Source organism: Dipodomys merriami, unplaced genomic scaffold (assembly GCF_024711535.1).
Source record: "Dipodomys merriami isolate MVZ:Mamm:240054 unplaced genomic scaffold, mDipMer1.0.p SCAF_38, whole genome shotgun sequence".
Taxonomy (NCBI): domain Eukaryota; kingdom Metazoa; phylum Chordata; class Mammalia; order Rodentia; family Heteromyidae; genus Dipodomys; species Dipodomys merriami.
The window spans coordinates 6,145,140-6,157,896 of NW_027205381.1; positions in this window are offsets into that span (position 1 = coordinate 6,145,140).

Below are 12,757 nucleotides of genomic sequence, written 5' to 3' on the forward strand. Positions count from 1 at the left end.
GAGGGGGGAAGTACAAACAAGAATCCAGGATATATCTTATAAAATTAAAAATGAAGTGGGGGGAGGAGGAGGGATGAAAATGTTGAAAGGGGTGACATTGATCAAGATATAGCATATTTATAAACTGCTTTGTTAAATGCCAGGTCTTGTATAAGTACTTAAAGATAATGATTAAAAAATTAAAAAAAAAAGATTCCAGGGACATCATAAACAGCCAGGTTTTTACAACATCCTGTTCCAACCTTCCAAGTATGGTACCTAGAGCTCTCTAGTCATTCTTCCAAACCTGGGAATGGTGGGTAGGCTGCCCTGCGATGAGGCTGCACCCTTAGAACTGAAACATCACCTGATTGATGTCCCCTCAAGTGATCATGACTTTCCAGAACTTGGCAGAAGCAGAACCAAGAAAACAGCAGACCACAGTTTGGCTAAGATGGTTGAATTATGCATACCTTTTGCTCCTGTCCCAAATTTTACCTTCTTTTAAGACTGATCCCAGCATTTCCAGGACAGGGCTGAGGATTCTGATCTCTTTGTCCTCTGGGTACAGCCATGAACATTCAGGTTCTTCCTCGGCCAACCCCGCCACTCATCTTTTCATTGGCATCTCAAAATGGAAGGCAGACCGTGGTCTGCTAGAGTCCTCAGAAGAGAGTCCTTAGCCAATTTTGTAAACTGAACTCCAGTCTAACTATACAGGAAAGGCAATTTTGCTCACTAATATTTCCCAAGGTCATCTGCTTGTGGAACTCTTGTTTGGATCTGGTGTGTTTAGTTACAACATGAAGGTGTTATTCACTTTCCATTTCCCTTTTCAGGTTAAGATGTTCTTACTGAGTCTCCACAAACCATATTGATTTTATTAATGAGGTCCTGCGAGAGTCCGTGCAATCACAGTGAGGTTTTCAAGCCATCTGTGACCATTGGCCTCTCAGTATTGAAGTGGTGGGAAGAGGCTGAGAGAATTTTCACAATGCAGTACTGTATCAGAATATATGGTCCTAAGAAACTATGGTAACTTCAGAGTTATACACTTAATTAACTAAATCAGAAACACATATTATTCAATTCTCAAGAAGCATTTTCTCCCTGATTCCTAAGTCTCCTTGCAATTACTAGTTAATAAAAATATGTTTTAATATACTGGCAGAAAATTGATGCTATTTTCGATCTGAACCATGAAACAAATAAAATGTGGGAGAAATTGAGCTCTTATTTTAGAAATGGAAAATGGATTCTTAAGCCTTCAGTTGATCACCAAGGGTAATTTTCTTATAATAAGTTTAAGACTAACTTGCCTAGTGCAAAACTTTGCTAGAGAAAATGGTTACTTTTGAAACAAGATAGAACAAGATGTGACCCATTCTCATTGCAGTGTGTATGTGTGTGTGTGTGTATGTGTGTGTGTGTGTGTGTGTGTTCCCATATTTGAATTCATTGCCTCACACTCTGTCTTTGGCTTATCTGTTCATGGATGGTGCTCCACCACTTGACCCACACCGCCAATTTGACTTTTTGTTGGTTAGCTGAAGGTAGAGTCTTACAGATTTTTCTGTCTAGGCAGGCTTTGAAGCTGCATCTTCCAGGTCTAGCACCTTTGATAGGATTACAGGATTACAGAGCCACTGACACCTGGCTTAATTTGAGCTCGTTTTATTTATTTATTTATTTATTTGTTTCTCTTGCCAGTACTGAAACTTGAACTCTGTGTTTACTCAACTGGCATTCTACAGTTTGAGCTCTGCCTCCATTGGAAAAGCTGTTACATGTTAGGTTGGTGATAGGAAACTGCCCAGGCCTACAGGGAGATATGATGTTGGCTGACCAAATACAAGAAGTACATTTGTAAGCAGGGTGGGAGGCCAGCTGTCAGACTCAGGAGTGTGATCTCTCTTTGCTTCCTGCGTGGCTTGCAGGGATGAATCTCGGCTCTCCCAACAGTGAGCTAGACACTGTTTATGTTCCTTGGTATTCAGCTCCCTCTGGTTCTGTGTACACAGGCAGGACAGTTGAAAAGCTCATCTGCTGTCGAGCTGGCATAGCATGGTCATGTGACATACTGGGCCAGCACAAGGAGCAAAAAATGAAACACAGCCAGAAATTAGAGAGCCATTGAAGAGGTCATGCGAAACATTATGAGCAAGTGATGCCCACAGATTTTATTTTACTATTGTGATGGTACTGGGGCTTGAACTCAGAGATTTATTTTTCTCAAGACTGGTACTCTACCATTTGAACCACCTCTCTACTTCCAGGCTTTTGCTGATTAATAAGAGTCTTATAGACTTAGACTTTTCTGTCTAGCTTGTATTGGAACAGTGATCCTAAAATCTCCTGAGTAACTAGGATAACAAGCATAATCCACTAGTACCTGCCAGATTTGATAATTTAGATAAAATGAATATTAAAGAAAATACAGTTTACTTTTTAATGACATGTAAAATAGAAATTATATATATTTTATCTGTTAAATATTTTTTACTTTTCAAATTGATCCATAGATTTAATATTACTATCATTTTAAGTGATTTTTGCCTTCCATTATTCTTTCCTCCTTTCCTTCCTCTCTTTTTTCCCTCTCTCCCTCCTCTTCTTCCTCTTTTTTTTTTGGAATGGACAAATTGGCTCTGAAACTTCAAGGAAATGTTCCCTAAACCCCAACACACACACACACACACACACACACACACACACACACACACACACACACACACACACACACACACACACACACACACAGCTGAGCTGACTCCTCCACAGAATGTTATTATTAAAATTGTGGCAGCATGCAAGAAGAGTTCAACCTTCAGTACCACTATAAAGAAACGTCAGAGAGTTTTGTGTCTGGTAGAACATAATGGAGTCTGGAAAGCCACTTGGTTACCTGCTGTTGCCACTGCCACTGTGGGGAAGTGGGAAAGGGTGAACCCGTGAGCAGCAATGCTGAGCATTAGGGAGGGGGCACAACTTTGACTCCTCACAACACACAAGGAGACAATTCCCCATGAAGACAAGGAGCACACTGTGTTTATTAACTTCAACAAGGAGTCCTTCCTTCCTTTTTGAGACCAGGTCTCTCTATGGAGCCCAGGCTGGCCTTTAGCTCCTGATCCTCCGGCCTCATCCTTCTCAGTGCTGGGATTATAGATACTACTCTGTGGGAAATTTCCTTAAGAAACACAGATGGTAGACATAAAGGAAAAGATGGAGCAATTAGATGAATGACAATTGAAGCTTTAAACAAGTTCACAAAGCACTACTAGTACATGTTCTCGTTCATCTGGACAACCTGAAACAATTGACCTCATAAAAGTAGAGAGTAAGTAGTGGTCACTGGAGGATAAGAGGTCTGGAAGGGATGGAGGAACAAGGGAGGCACAAAATGTAGTTAAAGAGGCTTGCTGAGTGCCAGTGGTCATCAGCATACTTGGGAAACTATAGATTGCTGCAACATAGATTTTATAACATGAAAAGAGAGAAGTCTGAAGGTTTCTCACACAAAAAGGAGAAAGAAATGCTCATTACCCTAATCTAATTGTACATATTATATTCATGTGTTACATATCCCATGGCATTCAATCATATATGTACCACTACTATGTAAATAAAATCCAGGCATTCCAAATAAATCAAATATACATTTAAGATAGTGAAAAAAATCACCTCTCAAAAAAGAATATATCTTAATAGGTATAACAAATAACTATATGAAAACTTTCACAAATCAGTAAAGAAGATAAACAACCCAATAATAATAAAACAAGGGAAAAGCAACCAAAAATCAAATGGCCAATGAATATTTGAAAAGATATTTAACTTTATTAGCTGTCAAGAGATGCAGATTGAACTACAATGAGAAGCCATAACATGACATTCAAAAGCTAAGCTGCTGGGATGGATGGGAAGGAGGCTTGCTTCTCTATGGTGGGAGGAAGAGGAACTGATGGAATTGCTTGGGCAAAGTGACCATATCTATTCAAGCTGAAAGTAGTCTGTTCGACAGAACATCATACCAGTGTGTGCCAATGAATGTTCCCAGTAGCCCTGTTTGTAACAGCACAGCACTGAGCAAGATCTATATCCATTAATATTGCAATGTCCTCATTAATTACAGTTCCTATCTGTGATAAAATGCCAAGAAGTAAGAACGAATCTTTAGCAAGTGATTCATGCAACATGAACTATACAAAATGTTGAAAGGAGCAGACATAAAACACTGTGCACTGAGCCAGGTGAGGTAACTCACACCTGTCATCCTAGCTTTTTGGGAGTTAGAGATTGGGAGTTAATTGTGATAATAGGTGTGAGGGTAGCCATTTCCCTTGTGACTAGGAAAAGATGTGGGAGGGCTTTTATTTTTTTGTGGCTAGTAAGATTTGAACTCAAGGCCTTGAGCTTACTTGGCTGGGTTGCTTGGCTGCTGCTCTACCGCTTGAGCCACACCTCCAGCCTGGCTTTTTCCTATTTTTGGAGAGATAGTCTTTCAGACTTTTCTACCCAGGCTGCCTTCAAAACATGATGTTCCAGGCCTCCCATGTCTAGGATTACAAAGGGGAACCAGCAGAGCCTGTTTTGTCATCTGTTTAAGACAAGCTAATTTATACTAGGTTATTATTTACTTGCACACATGTGATTTCTTCATTTTGTTGAGTATGTCTTATACCTCAAAACATTCTTCACAAAAGCCCCTGGCACAGGTATACATTCAAGCTGCAAAAAATACAGTTTCTAGAACATGTTTTTGAATCCAAACAGTACATTTTATTAGTAAAAATATTAACAAATATTTTAGGTTGTTTTCATTTTATATGTGATTGTGAAGTTGAGCATCTTAACAAATATTTATTGGTCATTTGTATTTTTTGACTTTTTAAATGTTTTTTTTTTTAATTGTGAAAATACTGTACAGAGGGGTTACAGTTACACGAGCAAGGTAATGAGTACATTTCTTATCAAGCATTGTTGCCTCCTCCTTTGTTTCCCCTACCATCCCTTCCCTCCCACCTCCACAATTACACTCCTCCCACCTCCACCCCCCATCCCCTGCCTAAATTGTGAATGAAGTTCATTTTTCAACATAGTGTCATGTACATCTCATTGTTACAATGGGTCAACCTGTATCCCTATTTAAACAATTTGTTTTTTCCCTTCCCCTGCCCAAATTATACCAACATCAAATACAGCAGAAACAGGGGTTATACATTGGGGGAGGAACATAACAAAGCAACAAAGAAGTCACATGGTACATTATAAATACGTTAGAAACAATAGCAAGCAAGAAAAAAACATGTGTGTCCCTATCTTGGGGCTCATTTCACTTAACTTCATCTTATCTGGTCATATGTACATAGCTTTTACCTTTTCTACTTGTCCCAGACATATACTAGTTATTGCAAATAAGGGAAACCATAGGACCTATGTTTCTTTGGGCCTGGCTTACTAAACTTAATATAATTTTTTCCAAGTCTTTCTATTTCTTAACATGGGGTGATGACATTCTTTCTGATGGAGGCATAGAATTCCATTATATATATATATATATATATATATATATATATATATATATATATATATATATGTATATACACACACATACACATATATGCCACATTTTCTCAATCCATTCATCTACTGAGGGGCATCTAGGCTGGTATTTTTGAATTTTTTAAGAATATAATTTTATTACCCTTAGATGTGTATTTTAATGTTTTTTTCTTTCATGCATGTGTTTCTAATGCATTTATAAGATTATCTCTTTGTTGCTTTGTGTGTCCCTCCCCCACAGTATAACCCCTGCTTTCACTATATTTGATGTCAGTATAACTTGTGGAGGAGATGGGGAAAAACCAGTTGTTTAAGGATACAGGTGGACCTGTTGCAACAATGAGAAGTACAAGTTGTCATGTCCAAAACGAGCTTTACAACGTCGGTGGGGGGGGGAGGAATAGGATTGGGATGGGGGGGAGGGGGGAGGCTGGGAAGGGATGTGAAGGGTAAACAAAGGAGGAGGCTGCAATGCTTGGTAAGAAATGTATGCATTATCCTGCCCATGTAATTGTAACTCCTCTGTACAGTATGTTCACAAATAAAATAAAATTAAATTAAAAAAAAGAATATAATTTTATTGTGATTAGTAAGATGTTGTACAGAGGGGTTTCTATTTCACAATTCAGAATTCAGGTAATGAGTACATTTTTCTTTTGGATAATGTCACCCTTTCCTTTGCTTTCCCCCAGTTTCCCCTCCTGTCCATGCCCACAGTTGCATAGGTCATTTTCCCACATAGTGTATATACTGAATAGCATGATTGCGCTATTTTACCCCTTTTCCCTCCCTTTCTGTGCCCCACTGCCTTTCCCCAGTAAAAGGCAGAAAAACAGAAAGAAAGCACAAACAACCCTTCCCCTCAATCAGCTCATTTGAATTTTTGAGGGATATTATTATATTATATTATATTATATTATATTATTTATTTATTATTATTATTGTGCCTTTCTTGGTGTGTTGATTCTGGGGCTTGAACTCAGAGCCTGGATGTTGTCCCTGAGCTTTGACTACCTAGCACTCTATCACTTGAGAGCCAGCTCCACTTAAGGCTTTGTGGTGATTGTTTGGAGACAAAAGTCTCATAGACTTTCCTACCCTGGTTGGCCTCAAATGGCTATCCTCATATCTAAGCCTCCTGAGAAGATAGGTTTAAAAGCTTGCCTTTGTTCCAGATCTTACTTTATCATTTTATTGTATATATTAAATTGAACATTACTTTTTCAATCTCCCTGTCTCTATTTTTCAGCGATCATGATCTAATTTTTCTTAGTGGTTGAGTAAAACTCTATTGTGCATATAAATCACTTTAGAAATCCACTTCTGTATCGATGGGCACCAATTCTGATTGGGTAGCTTGGTTATTGTGAATAGAGCTGTGATAGGCAAGGCATGCAGGTGTGTCTTGTCTGGTGACTTTGATTCTCTGTGCATATACCCATGAGTATATGCAGCATGATGGAATCATGGGACAATTCCAGCTCTAACTCCTGCAGGAACCTCCAGATTATTTCCATAGTGTCCACAGTGGCTGTGCTGTTACATTCCCCCACATCTCCACCAGCACATGTTAGATGTTTCAACTTGTCCATTTATGAGTCCAATACATCTTGATGAATAACACTCTTCCCATCATATTTCAATATCTTTCATCAAATAAAAAGTATATAGACTTTGTATCAGAAATAGTGCTAAACTTCTAATTAATTTTATTATTGCTTCTTCATACAATTGATATCTGTATATCAGGATAATTTTATCTTTTTTTGGTTTTGGTGATTCTGGAGGTTCAGGGCAGGTGCTCAACCACTAAGCACCATTTACATTCATTGTTTCTTGAACAAGGTCTCAATTCTGTGCTCAGCTGACCTGGGCCAAGTGATTTTGCTAAGTATGATTCCCCTGCAGCTGAGCAACAGACAGACTTTCATTGGCTGAGATGGAGATCTCAAGGTCTTCTTGTCTGGGCTGACCTACAGCTATGATCTTCCAGATCTCAGCCCATGGAGTAACTAGGATTACAGGTCTGAGCCACCAGGCCTACCCAATAACATAAATTTTAAAAACATCAATTTGTTGCTAGTAGATGTAGATGAGTTGATTTTTTTTGTGCAGTAATTTACTATGGTCAGAGGTCATAAATTACTTGAATCTTTTAAAATATGTAGGCTTTCTTTTGAGCTAGAGTGTGGTTTGTTTAGTAAATGTTCTATGTGCCTTGAAAATCATGAATTCAACTCTGGTTGTTTTTCTTTTTCTACTTCTTTCTTTCTTACTTTTTTTTTTTTTTTGCCACTCCTGAGGTCTAAACTCAGGGCCTGGGCACTGTCCCTGAGCTGCTGTTGCTGCTGCTTCTGCTGCTTCTTCTCCTCCTCTTCTTCCTCTTCCTCCTCCTCCTCCTCCTCTTTCTCCTCCTCCTCCTTTTTCGCTCAAGGCTAGCAGTCTGCCACTAGAGCCACAGCACCACTTCTGACTTTTTCTGTGTATGTGGTACTGAGGAATTGAACCCAATGCTTCATGCATGCTAGGCAAGCACTCTATAACTAAGCCATCTTCCCTGCCCCTCTGGTTGGTTTTCAATGAGAAGCTTTCGGGTCAGGTTGTTTGATGGAATTGTTTGAGTCTTTCCCATCCTCACTCTCCTCCCTGTGGGCGTCAGCTTCTGAGGAAGGAGCATTATTGCTCTGATGGCAGCACCGGAACCCTTCCTCATTGGAGGGCTTCTAGCAGATTTGGCATCGCGTATTTTGAAATTCTGTTATTAGCTGCATCAGCATTTTGGATTGCTATGCTTGGATTTCTATATTCTCTTGATGAATCAACCATTTTATCCTTATAAAGTGAGTATTTTTGTTCATAGCATTATTTACATTCCAAAGTCCACTTTACCTGATAGTGAGAAACACAGATATTTCTTATCCCAGTGTTCCTTTACAAGACACAGAAACTCTTCCTCTCAACCCCGTCTAGCCCTTGGAAGCAAATGAAGCCATTTTTATTCATCTCTCTAATTTTGTCATTTTAAGAAAGTACAATATAAGCATGTATGGAAATGTCACAGTAAAACCCATTAATTTATTCAATTAATATGCATTAATAATTATAGTAATAAAACTCTATGTAAACTTCTATTAACTAGAGATCTTCAGAGTGACAGATCTAATTTGATATGTTTATATGGACACATACATATCTCCCAGGAGTACATAATATATTATATAGTATATTAAGTATATGTTAAATATATAACATGCAATATATGCATTTTATATTATAGATTATATCAGGCACACCTATGAGGAATTTTATACATTAGGGAAATTGATTATGGTACCTGAGAAGTTCCATACCAGGCCCTCATGTGTAAACTGGAGACCTTGGGATGCTGTTTGCATGACTCAGGGCAAGTCCAAGGGTCCCAGAATGAGGGAAGTGAATGGTTGATTTCTCAGTCTGAGACAGAAGGTCTAGGAACCCAGGGGCTGCTGGTGGAAGTGTGAAACCTAAAGACTAGAGGCCTTGGAATTCTTAGGTTAAATGTTAGTAAAAGAAGAGAGTATTTCTGCCTTAGGAGAAAGGGAGGAACCTGCACTCTTGTTCTATTAGGACCCTTAGCTGGTTAGATAGGTCACCACCCAAACCACTGAGGACATTCTTCCTCAGTCCATTTGGACTTCCACACTAGGCTTCTCCAGAAGTGGTGTCACAAATGCATTCAGAAATACCACTTAGCCAGACCGCTAGGGATTCTTCAACCTAGTCCAGGTGACCTCTGAATAAAACCAACACTCTAATTATATCGTCTATGACCTTTAGTGAATTTGTTTCTGTTCAGGCCAAGTCCATGGAGAGCCATTCAACTTGTGGCCTGTACCAGTGTGTTTCTTTTCCTTGTTGAGCAGTATTCCATGCCATGCCTTTCTAAAAATGTGTCTAGCTATTCTCCTGTTGAAGACATTTGTGTTGTTTCCAGTTTGGGGCCAGTATAAATAAAACTATGAACATTTGTGTACATACTATTTGGTGAACATAAATTTTAATTTTTCTAGGATAAATGCTATAGTATGCAATTAGTAGATTGTACAGAAAGCAAATATTTCATTTTAAAAGAAAGTGCTCAATTATTTTTCAGGGTCATACATATACATTCTGACTAGCCATGGATGAGATCTAGCCACAGTATTGGCTTTTCCCTGTGGCTCTAAGGAATTTGATTGTGTAATGCTTTGGTGAAATGTACCTTCTTTTGTTGTGCTTGCAAGTCATTTAGCTTCCTGTATTTGTAGTTTTATATTTTTTGTCACTGAAATTTTATAAAATTCGTGAAATTTATGCTTATCTTTTGTTCAAGTGCTTAAATCATGTTTCTCTCTGGGCCAGGGGTCAGTTTTCTTCCTATTTTCTTTGTTCGTTTCTCCTTTTGTGTTGTATTTTGGATGTGTTTTGGGGTTTGCACGTCTCCAAGTTCACTAGCCTTTACCCTTCTAATATAGTTTCATCTCATATAGTTTCATCTCAAAAAGTGCTATTTTCTTCTTTTGTGTGTTTATGCTATATTTAACTTTCCTAACATTTAGAACACAGTTATAAACTCTGCTACCTCCTTGAGTTCACAGCGCTGTCTCTTCTGCTCATGGTCTGTGGAGTTTTCCCTTTGATATCCCTGAGTCCAGGCCCAGAATTCTGCCTGCCATGGGGGTGCTTGGGAGCCGGGTTCTTCCAGAGAGGAGAGAATTTTTCCTTTGTTTCTGTGCTGGCAGAACTGGAAATGAGTCCATTGAATGTCCAGAGCCACACCCTTCACACAGTTCTCATGACATGTCTGGGAGAATTCTTTAAGAGAAAGACTCTGATTTAAAAAAAATACATTTATAAACATATTTTCTTCAGTAAATAGCACTTTTATAAAAATTGTATTTTTTTTCTATGATTTTTGTAGGTGAAGCTGAACCCTACCTGGACCACTCTCTTCCTCCCCTCCCCCACAGCTACATTTTCTACTTTCTTCTTTATTTCCTCTTTTCACCCAGCATCATCTATCTCACAGAATGATGGAAGTACTATGAGAAGGACATTGTTAGTTGATTTCATCAAGTGTACACAGTTTACTCATGCAAGTGCAATGCCTTTTAATTCTGTTCCCAGATTGCTCATTGGATGTGGCTTCTTACTGGAAATGTTACCAGTGGACTTTTTATACTTAGAGGCACTATGAACAACAACGTAAAAAAATTAACACATGAGAAAATGGAGGGTGGAGGAAAATGGCAAATTGAAAACACTCAAAGTTACTTCTCCAGTGAACAAAAACAATTCATTGACTCAAAACCCAGTGCCAGAATCATGAGGAAAAGATGGAAAGATATTAAAATATACAAGATGCAAGGTTTGTTTGACTCATGCTTGTAATCCTAGCTACTCAAATAGCTATGGTCTGAGGATTGTGGTTCAAAGCCATCCTGACAGAACAGTCTATGAGATTTTTTTTTTGGTAGGTTGTGGGGTTTGAACCCAGGGCCTGGGCACTGTTCCTGACTTTTTTTGCTCAAGGTTAGTGTACTACCATTTGAGCCACAGCACCACTTCTGGTTTTTGAATGGTTAATTGGAGATAAGTGTCTCACAGGGACTTTTCTGCCTGGGCAGCTTCCAATCTACAATCCTCTGATCTCAGCCTCCTGTGTAGCTAGGATTATAGGGGTGAGCCACCAAATCCCAGCTGTGACTCTTTATCTCTAATTAATATATATAAAAAAGAGGAATTGGAGCTGTGACTCAAGTGGTAGAGTCCTAGCCTTTAGCAAAGAAGCTCAGAGATAACTCCCAGGCCCTGAGTTTAAGCCCTAACACTGGTACAATTCTTTCCCCACTCCCTTACCCACCTATCCCCCCTTATCTCCCCCCCACCGCATACCCTACAAGGTATCATTGCCAACCTGAGGAGACAGACTAAAACAATCAAGGAGGAAGAACTTGCAGTAGGGAGGAAGAGAAGCTGAGTCCTCTGGCCCATATGAGTGCTGTTTCCAGCCCAGTGATGAAGGCCACAGTAAACCCAAAGGTGGGAAAAACAAAAAGACCTGAGAACCTAGCTGCTGACTAAAGAGTGCTGGAGGTGGTTCCAGGACTCTGTGAGAGCCAGGACTGAGACTGCGATGAGAACTGGGGAGCCCCACTAACTTGTGTGTTTTCTAACCTCCAGGAACAGGCAGAAATTTGCCATCTTAGGAGTGCTTCTCTGGAGCCTAGAGAGCTAGAGGTACTCACAGGGGCTACAGTCGAGATCCCGTCCCATAGGGTTAAGAGGCTTGAAAAAGGCTCACCAACAGCCACAGAATCAACCCCTTTTCTCATCTGAGAGCAGAGACACAGGGTCTTGGCTGTAGATTCCTTTGCAGAATGTGGCAGGGGACCCTAGAAACCCAGGAGGGGGTGTACAGCCACCCTGCAGTAACCTCAATAGGACGGCTGACAGACAGCTGCAAACACACAACTTACTCTTTCATAGACTCTTGTTCACAATAATAGGTCCACTTGTGAGGTCCAGGCTGAAAAAGCCAAGGTCCCTGGCCTGCATGAAGTGAATTCAGGTTGTACCAAGGAAACTGGAAAATCAGAACACTTAAGGGACATGAGTTGACAGAGACAAGCTGGCATCTGCAAAACAATTCCATTTGTAATAGCTTCAAAAGAACTCCCAAAACCTTGAAATACATCTAACCAAGAAAGTGAAGGAGATCTACAGTGAAAACTATAAAACTCCAAGGTAAGAAATTGAAGAAGATATCAGGAAGTGTTCACAGATTAGCAGAGTTAGTATCATGAAAGTGTCTATCCTGCCAAGGTGATCTACAAGTTCAGTGTGGTACCCACCAAAACCCCAATGTCATTCTTCATGAAGCTAGAGAAAACAATCCAAAAATTCATATGTAACCACAAAAGACCCTGGATAGCCAAAACCAATCTGGGCTAAAAAAGCGATATCCCAACTCCAGACCTCAAACTCAACCACAAGGCTATAATAACAAAAACAGCTTGGTACCAGCACAAGAACAGGCCTGAAGACCAGTGCATTGGAAGGTAAAGAAACGAACCCATAATCTTACAGCCATTTGATACTCGGTAACCAAGCCAAATGCATATGTTGGACAGCCTCTTCAACAAAATGTGTTGGAAAACTGGACATCCATATGCAGAAGACAGAATCCGGAATC